Below are 15,085 nucleotides of genomic sequence, written 5' to 3' on the forward strand. Positions count from 1 at the left end.
TCATCAGAAGACACAAGCAAACTCCAGTGAGAAAGGGCAAGGGTCAAATATTTGACTCTCCCGGAGAAGGGGTTCTCGGGCCATAAGCAGCAGGCAGAAGACTTCATTGCATGCGCAGTGAGGTGACGGCGAGCTCCAGTTTTCACTGGGAACTGAGATCAACAGTGACCTGATCCCCTATTCATGCTCGTCTCTCCCTGTCTCTCTCTTTGCCTTTTGTGTCTCTCTCCCTATCTCTCTTGTTCCTTTTCCTCTCAACCTCCTCTGTCTCTCTCCCTATCTCTCTTCCTCTCTCTCTCTCACTCCCTTCTTCCCATCTCTCTTTCTCTCTCCTTCTTTTCCACTTCTCTCTCCCTTCTCAACTCTCTGCCTGCCACTGTTCAGGCTCCTGGCGCCCCACGTGGATGGGCGGACACAGGACTCCTAGGCTACCCGTCACAGCGCAAGCACAGGGCTGCAGGCCCTTGGTCCCCCACCTCCCAGCATCCTCAAAATGAGGGGTGTGGGGTGTGCCCGTGCTCTCCTGGGTGGGTGCCCCACACTCCAGGAAGCAGAAACTGCAAATGACAGCTGGCTTGAGTGGCGCACCCATGGGACTGCCAGCTTCCATTGTGCCATCTGCTGAGGCCAAAGCAGAGGACAGCAGCCCAGGCCGGTCTCTGCAGCAGGGTGGGGGTAGGGGTGGGCTTGGGGTTGGGGGTGGAGATGGGAACCGCCAATGCAAACTGGCCCCTGGCTGGTTTCCTACCCTTCACCCTACCATGCAAGGCCTGTCCCACCCCTACCCGTGTCTCCCACCACCTCCACCCCTAGGCTGCCCCAGCCCCAGGCTCCAGAGGTCTCCCAGGATCCAGGAACTAAGGGCAAACACTGGGTTCCACAGCCTCTAGTCCATGAGTCAGCCACCCCTCTGTGTGCTGACAAACCTTGGCTCTCATGCCCCACCCCAAGCCAGGACACACCCCCATCCTCCACCAGCATTATTCCCGCCTCCTGATTTTAGTCCTGACAGCCCTCTTTCCTAGTAACCTTGCCCCCTCCCAGCCGGGTCCAGGCAAGCCCAAAGGCCAGCACCCTCGCCCCACCCTTCCTGGGGGCCACTCTACTTTCTGCTTGTCCAGATGTCTTCACCTGGCTTTACCAAGCTACAGCAAATAGCAGGGATGAGCCCCCGGCCTCTGCCGGGAAGATTTGCCAAAATACTCTCTATTTAGAAGCAGGAAGAGTGATGGGGCCTACGAAAGACCCCAGGATTGTCACCCAAGCAGCAAGAAGGGCAAGGAGCCCAGTTTCCTGCCCTTACCCTGGGAAGACGTGGCCAGGGCACCACAAGGTCCTGGAGAGGGGTGGGTAGGAGAGCAGATCCGACTTCCTCTTGAGGAAGCAGCCACCACCCCAGGAAGCAGCAGATGGGGGCGCACAGGCAGAGCCCCCGGTGCTGCAGGGCAGGGCCAGCAGATCTGTACTCAGCCTCAGCCCTGGGGAGCTGCAAGACATGCTGAGACCCGGAGAGGTTTGGCTCTGTGTCCCCACCCAAAACTCATCTGGAATTGTAATCCTCCTGTGTCAAGGGAGGAACCTGGTGGGAGGGGATTGGATCTGGGGACAGTTTCCCCCGTGCTGCTCCCCTGAGAGTGAGGCAGTTCTCAGGAGAGCTGATGGTTTCAAACTGTGGCACATCCTCGTTCTCCACTCACTCCCTCCTGCCGCCTTGTGAAGAAGGTGCCTGTTTCCCCTTTACCTTCTGCCATGATTGTAAGTTCCCTGAAGTGCAGGTCAATTAAACCTCTTTCCTTTATAAATTACCCAGTCTCGAGTATTTACAGAAGTGTGAAAACAAACTAGTACCCCTTCCCTGAGGTGCCTTCTCCTTAGGCATCCAGCTACCCCATGCTCCTATTCTACCCCCTGGTCTTTCTTTTGCCCTCATGAGGCCCAGGTGATCCACATGGCCAGCTCCAGCCCCATCCTACTGCAGCCCGTGTGGCTGCTGGAGAGGCCGCGCTCCTTTCCTCACCCCGAGGGGCCCTGATATGCTCTTTGGATCCTGGAAGAAACTGACCCCCTATTCTCACACTGGTGCAACTTCTTCCAAGACCTCAAAGCTGGACAACGTGAGTCAGTCTTTTTGAATGTCTCCACTTGCTAGGGCTGTCACTGGGACAGTCCTAGAGGGTAGTGCCACTGGATAAATGGATGAACAGATGGACAGTAGTCCAAGGACGATGTCCCTGTCTGTACTGACCTGGGCCCTTCCTCCAATAAGAAGCCTTCCTGAGTGAGTTTATATAGTCATCCCTTGGTATCCATGGAGGATTAGTTCTAGGGTCCCGGGGATGCCAAAATCCATGGATGCTCAAATCTCTGATATAACATGGCCTAGTATTTACATATAAGCTATGCATATCCTCCCATAGACGTTGACCATTACTAGATTATTTATGATCTGTAACACAATGCAGATGCTACATAAACAGTTGAGATACTGTATTGTTTAGGGAATGATGACAAGAACAAAGTCTGCACATGTTCAGTAGAGACATAACCATCCAATTTATTTTCTGAATATTTTCCATCTGCTGTTGCTGAATCCACAGATGCAGAGCTCCCGGTTATGATGGCCAAGTGTGCTTTGAGAGTAGGGTGGGTGAGGTTGCTAATGAGTACAGGGGAGCAGGTGTCGATCAGAGGTCCCTGCATTGGGGCATCTGGACTCCCTATCTCGGGACTTGAGACTCCATTTGAATGGCACAGGCAGACTCAGCCCAGGTCAAAGTCCAGCCCTTGAAGCTTCATTTTATCCCAAGCTCTTTCTGGAGCCTGGAATTTGGCATCCCCTAGGCCCTGGCAGGAAGGACAGATGAACCAGATTTTAGATAACATGTCTAGAATAGAGTGAGGCCCTACTGTGTGCCTGGCACTTTCCCCACAGGATCCTCTAGCTAGAACATTCAAGGGTCATGGAGAGAAATACTCAGTTAAAATATCAGAAACTTATAAAGAGATACCATTAGAGACACGCAAAAGACCATTAGGTAATAGTATTAGCATTTGTATTCTGAGATTCAACAGTACTGGTCACTTCCCTCCACCCTTATGTGTATCCCAGACCACCCTGGGCGAGGAGGGCTGAGGTTAGGCAACACCCGTGGATGCTCTGATACTGGTCCTGGACCTCGGGGATGACAGTGATGAGGAACTGGGTGCACACATGAGTGGGGCAGCCAGGCCTGGCCAGAGAAGGCACACACACGTGCACAGATGTGTTTACCCATGTACAGGTGTGCACGCATGCACACAAACACATTGCAGGCAGGCATGTGGCCGCCTCAGGCAGCGGAGGACCCCATCTCTGGGCCCTGCTGACCCGGGCAAGGCCCCACTGTGATGCGTGCCATGACCTCAGAGTGTCACTGGTGCTTAGCACCAATCCGCTCTCAGGCCTGCCTCTGTGTTCTACAGCAGTTACACGTGCACAGTGGTATCAGCTACACACGCACAGTGGTATCTGGGAAACAGTTTTGTGGACTCGAAGGTTTTCTACCTGAGAGGCATAACGCAGGCCAGCTGATTCATCAGAATCAGGTGAGTGTGACCTGCTCTCTTCCCTCCAGGCTGACTTGGAGACAGTGGCTATGCTGTGGGTGGTGTTGGCCTCTGGGCAGCAACCGAGGAGGGTCATCCCTGAGCACTCACCGGTCGCCCGTTCTACACTGCCAGTGTAGACGATTGGCTCTTTCGTCCTCATGGTGGCTTCATAGAGTGAGTGCCATTCCCTAGTGTACCCATTCGACAGGTGAGACGTCTGGGGTCAGAGAGGCGGTAACCGGCCTGGGAATCCAGACATGAACCTGGGTTTTGCTCTCACCCTTGCTGTGTACTGTGCTGGAATTCAGGCCTGAACCCTGTGACCTCCCTGCCCTAGATCCCAAGTCTTCCCAGTTTTCCCATCCCGACGGGGCAGAGCCTGGTCCTGGCAGAGTCACTGGGATGGATCCACTGTAGGTGTGGTGGATAGGAGGGTCCTCAGAACACCTCTGTGCTCTAAGTTGGGTCCTGATGGTGGCTGTGGGCCTCACTGAACACACAAGGTCCCTTGTCCGGGGGAGCCTTCTGCCCTTGGGCAGCTGTGGAAAATGAAGGAGCCCTGGAGGACTGGCTGGGGGGAGACCATCTTCCCTTCTGTTCAAAGGGGTCCAGGCACTGGGGTTCTCTCCAAGTATTTCTTGCTCTGTCTGGTCCTCTCGAGGCCTCGCCCTTCTTTTGTCCCGAGTGTTCCCAGGAGGAACGTTCCATCTAGGTGTTCTCCAGGATCAAGGACCCATGGTCCTTCCTCAGTAACCCAGGAAAATGAAGCCCCCTCCTGTAGGGACAGCTCAGAATGGTGGAGTCCACAGTCCCTCCCCAAGTGAGGGTTTCCACTAGCACAATAGATCATTTTCATCCCCCAAACCGAACACCCTCCTGCTCAACTGGCATTATTCCTAAAGTGGCTTCACTGTTCAGACTGAAGGGCCACGGGAGCCAAAGTGATGAGCGGAGAAGAACAGAGCAGTCAGGAGAGATCTTCATTCCTGTAGAAAACTGGGCATGTCTGTGGTCCCTGAGCATCTCAGGAGGCCAATTGTACAGAGACCTCTGATCGCTGACCCCAGTCTGCCTCCACATCCCTGGAATAGCCCACCATCGGCCCTTCACCCTTGGCAGGTGGACACCATTCAACCTGCTGGGGCAGGTGTGTCCCCATTTCATGGCAATTGGGGACAACTGGACTCTCTGTCCAGGTCGCACTGTCCTCAAGTCCTTGGGATGATGCCCACCCCTGCTTGGGGCTTGAGACTCCAGAGACTCATGCAGGTGTGGGCCACTGAGTCTGGGCCCTTTTTACCTGGGCACGGTGGTGGAATGGGGGTTACGCAGCCAGCCAGCATCTGGGAGCCCGGTGGGAGCGGTTCAGGTTTTCTCTGAAGCTCTCGGGTACAATGTAACTTTTAGATGATTTTTGGCTCACAGGATGGAAATCGCAGAGGATGCAGATAGTTTGCGGACACAGGAACGAGATAACATCATTATGAACTATGAGAAGGTACAGGTCGGTCTGCTCCTTGGAGGGAGGCCTCTTCCAGTGCACCCTGGTCAAAGGGTCCTGGGCTCCCTAGGAGCACAGGGTGGGCACGGGTAGCCACTACCTCCAGGCCCTTGCACTCTTTATCTTGGACCCCTCACCAAGCCTCCCTCTGGGTTACAGGGATACCGAGCTGGGCTGCCCGAGGACATGGGGCCTGAGCCTGTTGGAATCTACAACAACCTTGATCGCTTTGGGATTGTGCAGTGAGTCCTCTGTGCTCCCCTCACCCCTGAAGCAACTGTCTCAGCTCAGGGATGGGTTTGCTTTTACAAAGGCCTTTCTGAGGCAGGACTGTCTCACCACGTCAGGTCAACCTCCTTTCCAGGGTCAGAACTCCTCCCTGGCTCCCCTGCAGGTCTAGCCCAAGGTTGCTGTTAGGCCAGAGGTGCGGGGCCCATCTAGGGAGCGGGTGGGAATGGAGACTGGGCTAGGTCAGGCCCCTGGACTCTCAGCAGTTCTGTCCACAAGTTAGCACAAGAGGAGCGGGGCAGCCTGAGGGTCTGGCCCTCTCTACTTGGAGACAACCCCAGTGAGATCCATGTGTTGTGGCCACAGGGTGAGGGGACGCCTGGCCTAGCCTCAGGGCTGTTGTCCAGCAGGTCTCTGAGGGACCACCTGCCCCTGTCCTCCCTCATTTCCCTAGAGCTACAGCCCTCACTGTCCCCATCGGGAAGATGGAAAGGCATGGAGACAGTGGGGGCTGTGGCCCTAGGGGAATGGGGGAGAAGACGGGCAGGGCCCCGTTCTGGGCATCTCATGTTAAGGCCAGGGAGGCAGCAGGGCTTGTGGCTACAGACCCTGGGTCTGGTGCTGGGAAGGGAGCTGGGGCCAGGTAAGAGGAGCCCAGCCAGGAGACCATCCCTTAGGGATCATAGGATGGAGAGACAGAGGATCCCGGGGGAGGTAGGGTGGGAGGGAGCTGATGAGCTGTACCACTTCTGAAACGCAGGGTGTGTGGGTCAGGTGCAGGGAGAGGCAGATGGATGCTGGGAGGTCAGAACTTGCAGGGGCCTTGGGGCTGTTAAGTGGGATGGGCCCCTGGTGCACCAGGAGTACACTGGGCAGGTCTCAGGGCAGGCTCCCTTGACCCTGGTGGGGTGATGCAGTCACTCCCTGAGGGACTCCTGTGAGGGCCCTGTCGCCCACCCTGGGCGGCCCCCATCCCATCTCAGGCCTGACCTTTCTCAGCTCCAGCAGAAAGCACCACCTCCAGTCCAGGACAGGCAGCCCCATTGTGCAGCCTGACCGCCCCCCACGCCAGGGGCCCCAGTAACCCCACCCAGACTGGCCCCGCACTCCTTCTTCTCCCAGCTCCTGCCCCTCCTGGGAGTCAGGCCCACAGGAAGTCCCTTGTCCTCCCTTCCCTGTGTCTTCTCCTGGGCTGAGCCCTGAGCTGGATAGGGACAGAGCCTGTCCTTTCTGGGGGTTGGCTCCCAGTCTGGGGCAGCTCCAGGCCCTGTGCAGGTCCTCAGTTCTGCCTGGGTTGCCTTACAGTGAGACAGAGCTGCCTCCTGCCACTGCTCGGGAGGTGAAGGTAAGAACCTGATGCATGGAGGGGCTGGTTCAGGGGCGTGGGGACTGGGCGAGTGGTCGGTGAGGCAGAGGAGGCAGCTGGCCCGGGTGGTGGCCGGTGAGGGCAACATGCTCTCACTGGGAGGGGCAGCAGTCCCTGCTGGATCTGACCCCAAGTTGCGGTAACTTGGGCAGTTTGATAACATTCCAAAATGAGAACCACAGTTGTGGCCTGGGGGTGGCCAGGACCCCACCCAGAGGCTGAGACCTGACCTAAGACTGGTGTGTCTGTGGCCTGAGGATGGCACGTCCCAGGGTCCCAAATCCAGCCCACTGGCGCTCATTTGCACAAAGGCTCTCAGCCCTTAGGGTCTGCCCTTCCCTGGTTCCCTCCAGCTGGGTCCACCAGGGCTCCAGAGCCCAAGACCCAGCATTCATGGGCAGCTCTGGGAAGCCTGGCAGCTCCCCTAACGCCAACATTTCTCATTTGACATTTCTCATTTGACAGCAAATGCGGCGGGAGATAACACGAAAGAGCAAGTGGATGGAAATGCTGGGACAATGGGAGACATATAAGAACAGTAAAAAGGTAATTGGAGGGAGAGGCCCCCGGAACCACTCTCTGCAGAGACAGGGGACAGGCACCCGTGGCTGTGACCTGGCACCGTCAGCCTCTCAGAGGGCGGGTGGCACACTGTCCTCACCCAGAGGACTGCAGGCCTGGTCGGTAGTTTGCCTGCCTATTTGTGCAAGCATCACCTTGCTGGGAGGGAATCTGAATCTAGGGCTGGGACCACCCAGAGCTCAAGGCTAGGGATGCCCTGGTGACCCAAAGGCAGGAGAATGTTCAGATCAGAGTCCCGACTCTGAGTGTCCATGCACTTTTTCAATCCTGGGAAGGGAGACCCTGTCCCAGCTTTATGTCACCTCTAATGAGGAATCACGGCATCAAAACCAAACATTTCCAGAATCCTCGGGCTCTGCTCCTCACTGGGGTCGCCCCGTGGCCTGTGACACCAGGTTGTTTTCTGCCCACAGCTGATAGATCGAGTATATAAGGGCATTCCCATGAACATCCGGGGCCAAGTGTGGTCAGTCCTGCTGAACATACAGGAAGTCAAGTCGAAAAACCCCAGAACATACAAGGTACGCTCAGGCAGAGCACAACAAACAGGACAGGCCGTGTCAGGAGCCCAGGTCTCCAGCTGGAGGGAGCATCAAGCCCAGGCTGGGGGGTGAGTGGGATGGTCAGATGCACATCCTGGGCACGGACGGTGACATAGTCACCACAGACAAACTCGGCTCCGGTGACCCTCCCCGGCTTTAGTAACAAGCCAAAAAGTAGCTTTGTGCACAAGGAAACCTTTCTGCTTTCCTTCCTTCCCGGAGTGCTGACTGTGGGCCGACTGCCATTTGGGGCAGGGAGTCTTCCATCTGTTCTGAGGCTGCTTCCTCCTGTTGGCCCTGCCCTACAGGTCATGAAGGAGAAGGGCAAGAGGTCATCTGAACACATCCACCAGATCGACCTGGACGTGAGGGGGACACTAAGGACTCACATCTTCTTCAGGGATCGATACGGAGCCAAGTAAGCCTATGGGAGCCACAGGATCACAGCAGACATGGATTGAATGAAAGGGATGGGGCGTTCCCCAGAGCAGAAGCCAGGGTCACCTAGGAGGGAAGACAGAGCTGCCAAGAGCTCTCCTGGCCCAGGGAGCAGCTGGCCCCGTGAAACAAGCACCTCCCTGGTTCCAAGCCCTGGGCCAGACTGGAACACGTGGGGCCAGAACCCAGGAGGATCCTGAGGAGACAGAAGGCAGCAAACAAAATCATGCACAATGGTGAAAGGTGCTCTCCCTGACCCACGGGGACCCACGGTAGGACTCACGGGAGGGGGGCAGGACAGAGGGCCCTAGAGCCTCCCGATGTAACACTGACATCACCAAATGCTGGGGCAATAAGGGGTCCTGGAAACTGTCATCCTTTTCTGCTGGGAACGTGACGTGGCACAGCCACTTTGGCAGCCAGTTGGGCAGTGACTCACAAAGCTCAATGGACTTCAACCACGTGTCCCCAAAGTGTATCAGATATTGAACCCACTGATTTGAAAACTGACATCCACATAAGATGTTCACTACTTAATTCATCATCACTCATACACGGAGATGTCGGGGATGGCCTTCAACACGAGAATGGGGAGAGCAAGGCTGGTCCTCCCTCCAAACGGAAGACCCAGTGAGAAAAGGGAATGAGCCAGTGATGGCCGGATGAACGTGGGTGGATCCTAGATGCATTTTGCTGAGGGAAAGGAGCCAGACACAATAAACTAACACGTAGGATTCCCATTCCTGGGCCATTCTGGAAAAGGCCAAACCATAGGGACTGAGAAGCAGTCTGGGTGGCTAGGTGCTGACAGATCGGGGAGAGGCTGGGTGCATAGGGGCCACCCTGGAGACTTGGAAGATGAAGGAGTCACTTTAGGAGGGGCTGAAGTGGTGGCCGGGAGACTCTGCCCATTGGTTTAGAACCGTGGAGGAACTGTACATCCAAAGACTGAACTGGCGTGTGTGCAAACTGAAAAAAAATAAAGAAAATCATTCAGAGTGAAAAGGATCAGGCAAGTCACTGTACAACTGGGCTATCTGCATGTCACAGATGTGGATTTTCCTGAAACATTTCCTCAAAGGACCTGAAGAGCTCACTGCTTATCTGATGAATCATCTGAACCTGAAATGGGGTTTGTTGTTAGGCTTTGTGGACAAAGTGAAACCAACGGCATCTGTACAAAACAAACAAAAGCCTCCTTTCTCTGTTTCCTAGGCAGCGGGAACTATTCCACATCCTCCTGGCATATTCGGAGTATAACCCGGTGAGTATTCCCGGCAGTGACGTTCCCGGGCAATATTTCCCTGTTCACAGGAGTGGGTATCTGGTGGAGGTGCTGTCGTTTCTTTTAAAGTTAGTATTTGTGACCACCAGGATATAGGATGTAGGACTCCAGCTCACTGCTGGCATAAACCTCCAAGCAAGGGGGTGGTCTCAAGGGGTCAAGCTGAGACACAAAGGAGTCAGGGCCTGGACTCCTGGTGTTACCTGGGTCTGACCACCACTTCTCAGAACCAGAAATGACGCCCTCCTCCTGGGGCTGCCCCAAACCCCAGGAGCTTGGCAGAGTCACACGCAGGACGGTGCCATCAGGAGACATTTTGGACAAAGTGCTGAAGTGCCTGATGGACTTGGCTCTTGTCATGAAATGAATTTGCACCCTGAGGAAGCCTCTTCTTCAGAGGAAGCCTCCCCAGTCACCTCTGCCCTCTCCAATGACATGAGTCCTCCCAGGTGACCTCAGTCCTCCCAGGTGATGTCCTTTCACGGTGACTCTGGCTCTTGCAGGAGGTGGGCTACTGCAGGGACCTGAGCCCCATCGCGGCCTTGTTCCTCCTGTATCTGCCTGAGGAGGACGCATTCTGGGCACTGGTGCAGCTGCTGGCCAGTGAGAGGCACTCCCTGCAGGGTAGGTGGACAGCTGCCCCCAAGGCTTCATGCAGTGAGTCCCGGGGGCAGCCACCCTGGCCAGATGATCTCAGCTTTCAGCAAAGGCACCTTCCTTGTGTTGCCAGCTTGTTGGGAGCCTTTAGGATGTCTCTGCTGAGGGTCCCACGGGAGTTCGCGGCTGACCCCCAAAGCCCAAGTCAGACGCCTTTCATCCCCATCAGCGGAGGGCATCTCATCCTCTCCGTGGCCACCCTCTGTGTCCTGCTGCCACGCCCTCCGGCTCTCTGTGCAGCTGACTGTCTCCTCTCTGAGAGTCCTCCTGCCCTCCAGCTACCCGGGCTCCAGTTGCCCTTGGTGCCCACAAATTGGCCGACCAAGCCCAGGTGGCAGCATCTCCCCATCCCGTGTCCCCTGGCCCGACCTCACTCTCAGGAGATGACCAGGAAGCCCAGCACCCACCCTGTTCCGGCCACCTTTTTGTGGCCTCAAAGTCAGGCTTGCCCTTTTTGCACCCTGGTCCAAGAGGCGTCCAGGGGAACCTCCAGCCAGGCTCCAGGGGATGTTCCTGCCCCACCTCCCCAGGGCAAAGGCTGCATGGTGAGGTCATCAGATGGGAGGGTGGGAGGCCTTGCGGTTTGGGGGCCTCTGCAGCTGCCCAGCTCTTCCAGCTGATGGCTCCACATCTTGGGGGAAGGCTCTGATTTCATGACGGGCTGGGGGCTTCTCAGGGGTCCACAGTTCAAATGGCGGGACAGTCCAGGGGCTCCAAGACCATCAGGAGCATGTGGTCCCCACGTCACAGCCCAAGACCATGTGGCGTCTGGTGAGTTTATGGTCTCCTCCGCTCTTCCCCAGAGGCCCTGCCACTCGTGGGGCTGGAGGAACGGGGCCTGGAGTCCCTGTTGGGGCTGGTGATTGGCTGAGTCCAGCCAGGGCCTGACCCGGGACGTCGGGTTCTCCATGGGCTGGGAGTTGGATTCCTTTCCTGCCCTGGAGGAGACAGAGGCACAGGGATGGGGGCCCAGCTCCCGCAGAGCAGGGCAAAGGGCAGTGTGTCCACCGGGAGTGTTGGAAGGGGACGGTGTTGTGGGGAGCCCTGGACACCGCCCAGTGTTCTGCACTAGGGGAAGGGTCTTCAGAGGCCCTGGAAGAGGGAGGTTTTTAGGGCAGCCCAGGGGGCCCTGAGCACCTCTGTTCCTCCCATCAGGACAAGGAAGGTCTTTGCGCGCAGGATTCCTCCTTAGGCTGGCTTCTCCAGATGTTGAATGACGGGGTAAGAAGGCACAGGGAGACCCTGGCTCAGGGACCCTCCTTGCCCTGCAGTGCCCTGCTTCCCCAGCCCGGGGGTCTGGCTCACCCACAGCCCACAGGAGGCTCCGCCCACAAGGAGGTCCCCACAGGAAACCCAAACAAAACCCTCTGCCCAAGAGGGGTCATCCCAGGGCAAAGGCTGGGGCTCAGACCCAGTCTCATGGGCAGACAGGGCAAGGACCCGACTTGAGAGGGCTCAGGGAAGCCTCATGCCCTGGGCAAGCCCCTCTCTCCAGGAGCCACATCCCCCCTCAAATGAGTGTCCCGCATGAGGAGCTGCAAGACCTTGTCTGACCCAGCGCCCTGGAGGGCTCAGGCGACCCTCATGGCGAAGGTCACTGACTCTGGGGACTGAAGCCCCAATGGACCCAGCTCGAGCTACCAGCCCCAGCCTGGAAGGGCCAGGTTCTCCCACACCTGCTGTCCCCACAGATCTCTCTTGGGATCATCCTGCGCCTGTGGGATGTGTATTTGCTGGAAGGAGAACGAGTGTTGATGCCGATGACAAGCATTGCCTTTAAAGTTCAGAGGAGTAAGTCTACATGTGCCCAGTGGGGCCTGGGAAGCCCTGGGGTCAGACCCAGACTATCCGGAGGCCAGCTTCCTCACACTGTCCTCATGATCCTCTGTTCTGGTCTGGAGGGAGGTCTGGCCAGGTGGGCTGGGCAGGGGACTGAGACACCGAGCCCATCCCCCACATGACCCAGATGAAAGTCAGGAGTGTCGTGAGCACTTCCTTGCCCAGGTGGCCCTCCAGCCACAGGCTCTTGTGCACATCTGGGCCCCTGGGGTGGCCACAAAAGGATCCAGCACTGCCCAGTGGGACACTGAAGTGGCCACGAGGTATCAGCTGTGCCCCCTCCCAGGGAACTCTCCTGGCCTGATGTCCACCCTGTCCTTAGAGCGCCTCATGAAGACATCCAGGTGTGGCCTGTGGGCACAGTTTCGGAACTAGTTCTTCCATACTTGGGAGTTGGATGATGACGCTGTGCTCAAGCATCTTAGGACCTCTACGAAGAAACTAATGAGGAAGCAAGGAGACCTGCCACCCCCAGGTAAGCTCCAGTGCCATGTCCCCTCCCATGTCACCCTCTGGGGCAGTTAATAGTGGGGGAGTGCCCGAGACCCGCAACCCTACTACCTGGGCCTTCCTCTTCACCTTTTTTTCTCCTCTTCCTCCTGGACTCTAAGTACAGGAGGCCACCAGTCCTCAGGGCAGGCGCTCAGTGCATGTGTACTGGATGTGTTGTGCCCGCAGGAGGAGAATGTGGGCATGACCATCCAACAAGCCCCCTCCCACTATCCGCAGTGTCTCTGTCTCCCCTTTATAGGACCCTCTAGGGCACTAGATGAGCCAGACCCATTTGTGGGAAACCCCGCCCCTCCATGCAAGCACCCACAGCCTCAGAGAGCAGCAGAGGCCCCTCACTGCTGCACGCTCCTCCAAGGTTGCCAGGACAACCAGCCTTGAGCCAGGGAGACAAGGGAATCGGGTGTCCCTGACCCCAGAGCATTCAGGGAGAGGGCACAGGCAGGACCCCGGGCCCAGAGCCAAGATTTCAGCCAGATGTGGGAACGGTCAGTCCTGGCATGGACTGGGCAGCCCAGGAGGGCAGAGGATGACCCATGTCAAGGCCGAATCACCCACTGCGTAGACGTTTCCCCATGAGAGGTTGCAAGGGGCTGGGTGACATCCAAGTCCCCTCCCACCTGAGTTCTCACTAGGGGTTGTATCCCTGGCCCAACAGCCCTGGGACGAGGGTGTGTTGTAGGAAGCCCCCAGCCAGTCTGAACCCTGGGGGCAGTGCCAGGAGCCACCTGTCATGCCCTGACAGCTTCCCCACGCCTGTTGGCACACACCCCTCCCTCTGGGATCAGCAGACTACAGGCGTGTCCTCAGTGTCAGACCCCGGGGACCACACAGAGACCCCGAGGACTCCAGAGACCCAGGCAGGTGGGGCCCAGCCGGGAAAGGCCTGCATGGGCTCATTAGAGACACTGACCACGTCTGTTTTCCTTTCAGCCAAACCCGAGCAAGTGTCCTCAACACCCACGCCTGTGCCAGCTTCACATGGCAGGATGACCCTCTGCAATGGGGACAGGCAGGCCCCTCCAGGCCCACCAGCCCGGTTCCAGCGGCCCATTTGGCTAGTTTCCCCACCATGGGCACCTCGTTCTTCCACATCCTGTCCTGGTGGGGCTGTCCGGGAAGACACCTACCCTGTGGGCACTCAGGGTGTGCCCAGCCCGGCCCCGGCTCAGGGAAGACCTCAGGGTTCCTGGAGATTCCTGGAGTGGAACTCGATGCCCCGGCTCCCGACGGACCTGGATGTAGGGGGCCCTTGGTTCCCCCATTATGATTTCGAACAGAGCTGCTTGGTCCATATCCCTTCTGAATGTGTCCTGGACAGCCCCGGGACTGTGGGACAGGGCTAGCCTGGGAAGCCCATGGGGACCCTGACACCAAGCCTTGCCAAGGCCATCAGGACTGAGGGAGATCGGGAGACATCCCACTGCAACAGGGCACCCCATCTGCGGACAAGAGACTTGCACCCAATTTCTACAATGGCACCGTATCCCAGGAAGACCAGCTGGCCACCTGCTGGCAGGCAGAACACCCTGCGGAGGGGGTGAGATTGGCTTTCACTGCACTGAGCCACAATGTGGACATGGACTTCCAGCCCTGCCCTGCACCCAGCACTGATTCCATAGGACACCCCCTTCGCAGCTAGGGATGAGCAGCAGTGCACTCCCACCACAGGGCCTTGCCCCTGCTCCTCTACTTGGAAAGTTCTCAGTTCCCTCCAGGCTTCTAGAAGCATCTGGGGCAGGGCTCATGGCTGGATAACTTCCTGAGACTTAACAACCCAAGCAAACTTCACGTCCTCATTTTATTTTTTGTTAAACTTATGAAAATTGATTAAGAAAGTGTGCAGCTCGAAAGACCTTCACAGATGGGACACACCAGCCCCCAGATCACAAAGCCAACCATGCCCAGCCCCTCCCAGCACCCCCAGCCGTGTGACCAGCTTTCTGAATTCTGACGACACCGTGTGCCTGCCTTTGTATTTTCAACTCATAGATGGTAACCCTCTTCCTCGTTTAAAATAAATGTTTTCTGTTGAAATTATTTTAGAGATACAGAAATATTGAAAAGGCACTACAGTGTCCTCCTACACCTTCCATCCAGCTGCCCCTAATTATGGCGTTTTGCAGTACCATGGCACATAAGAAATTTAGGCCGGGTGTGGTGACTGACATGTGTAATCTCAGCAATTTGAGAGGTCAAGGCGGGAGGTTCAGGTTCACTTGAGTCTGGAAGTCTGAGACCAGCTTGGGAAACACAGGTGAACCCTGTCCCTAGAGAAAAGTCAAAGAAATTAGCCAGGCCTGGTGGCGTGTGTCTATGGTCCCACCTAGTGAGGACCTTGAGGCAGGAGGACTGCTGGAGCCCATGACTTCCAGGAAGCAGTAAGCCATGATTGCACCACTGAAGAATAGAAAGGTAAATATTTGAAGTGTTACTTTATGCCACTAGGGAAAGCAAGAAGACTGTTATACCATCAGTATTAAGGTATACAGTTTTCTAAAAATTTATCTCCACAGTTCAATAAGAAAAAATTCCTGCACATTATATTT

General features: G+C 56.6%; 1 pseudogene; it reads left to right on the plus strand.

Annotated features, from left to right (window-relative positions):
* Positions 1–5,014: 5,014 nt before the first annotated feature.
* LOC114676073 (TBC1 domain family member 3B-like) lies at positions 5,015–14,262 on the plus strand (annotated as a pseudogene).
* Positions 14,263–15,085: the final 823 nt, after the last annotated feature.

The sequence above is a fragment of the Macaca mulatta genome, chromosome 16 (assembly GCF_049350105.2).
Source record: "Macaca mulatta isolate MMU2019108-1 chromosome 16, T2T-MMU8v2.0, whole genome shotgun sequence".
NCBI lineage: Eukaryota > Metazoa > Chordata > Mammalia > Primates > Cercopithecidae > Macaca > Macaca mulatta.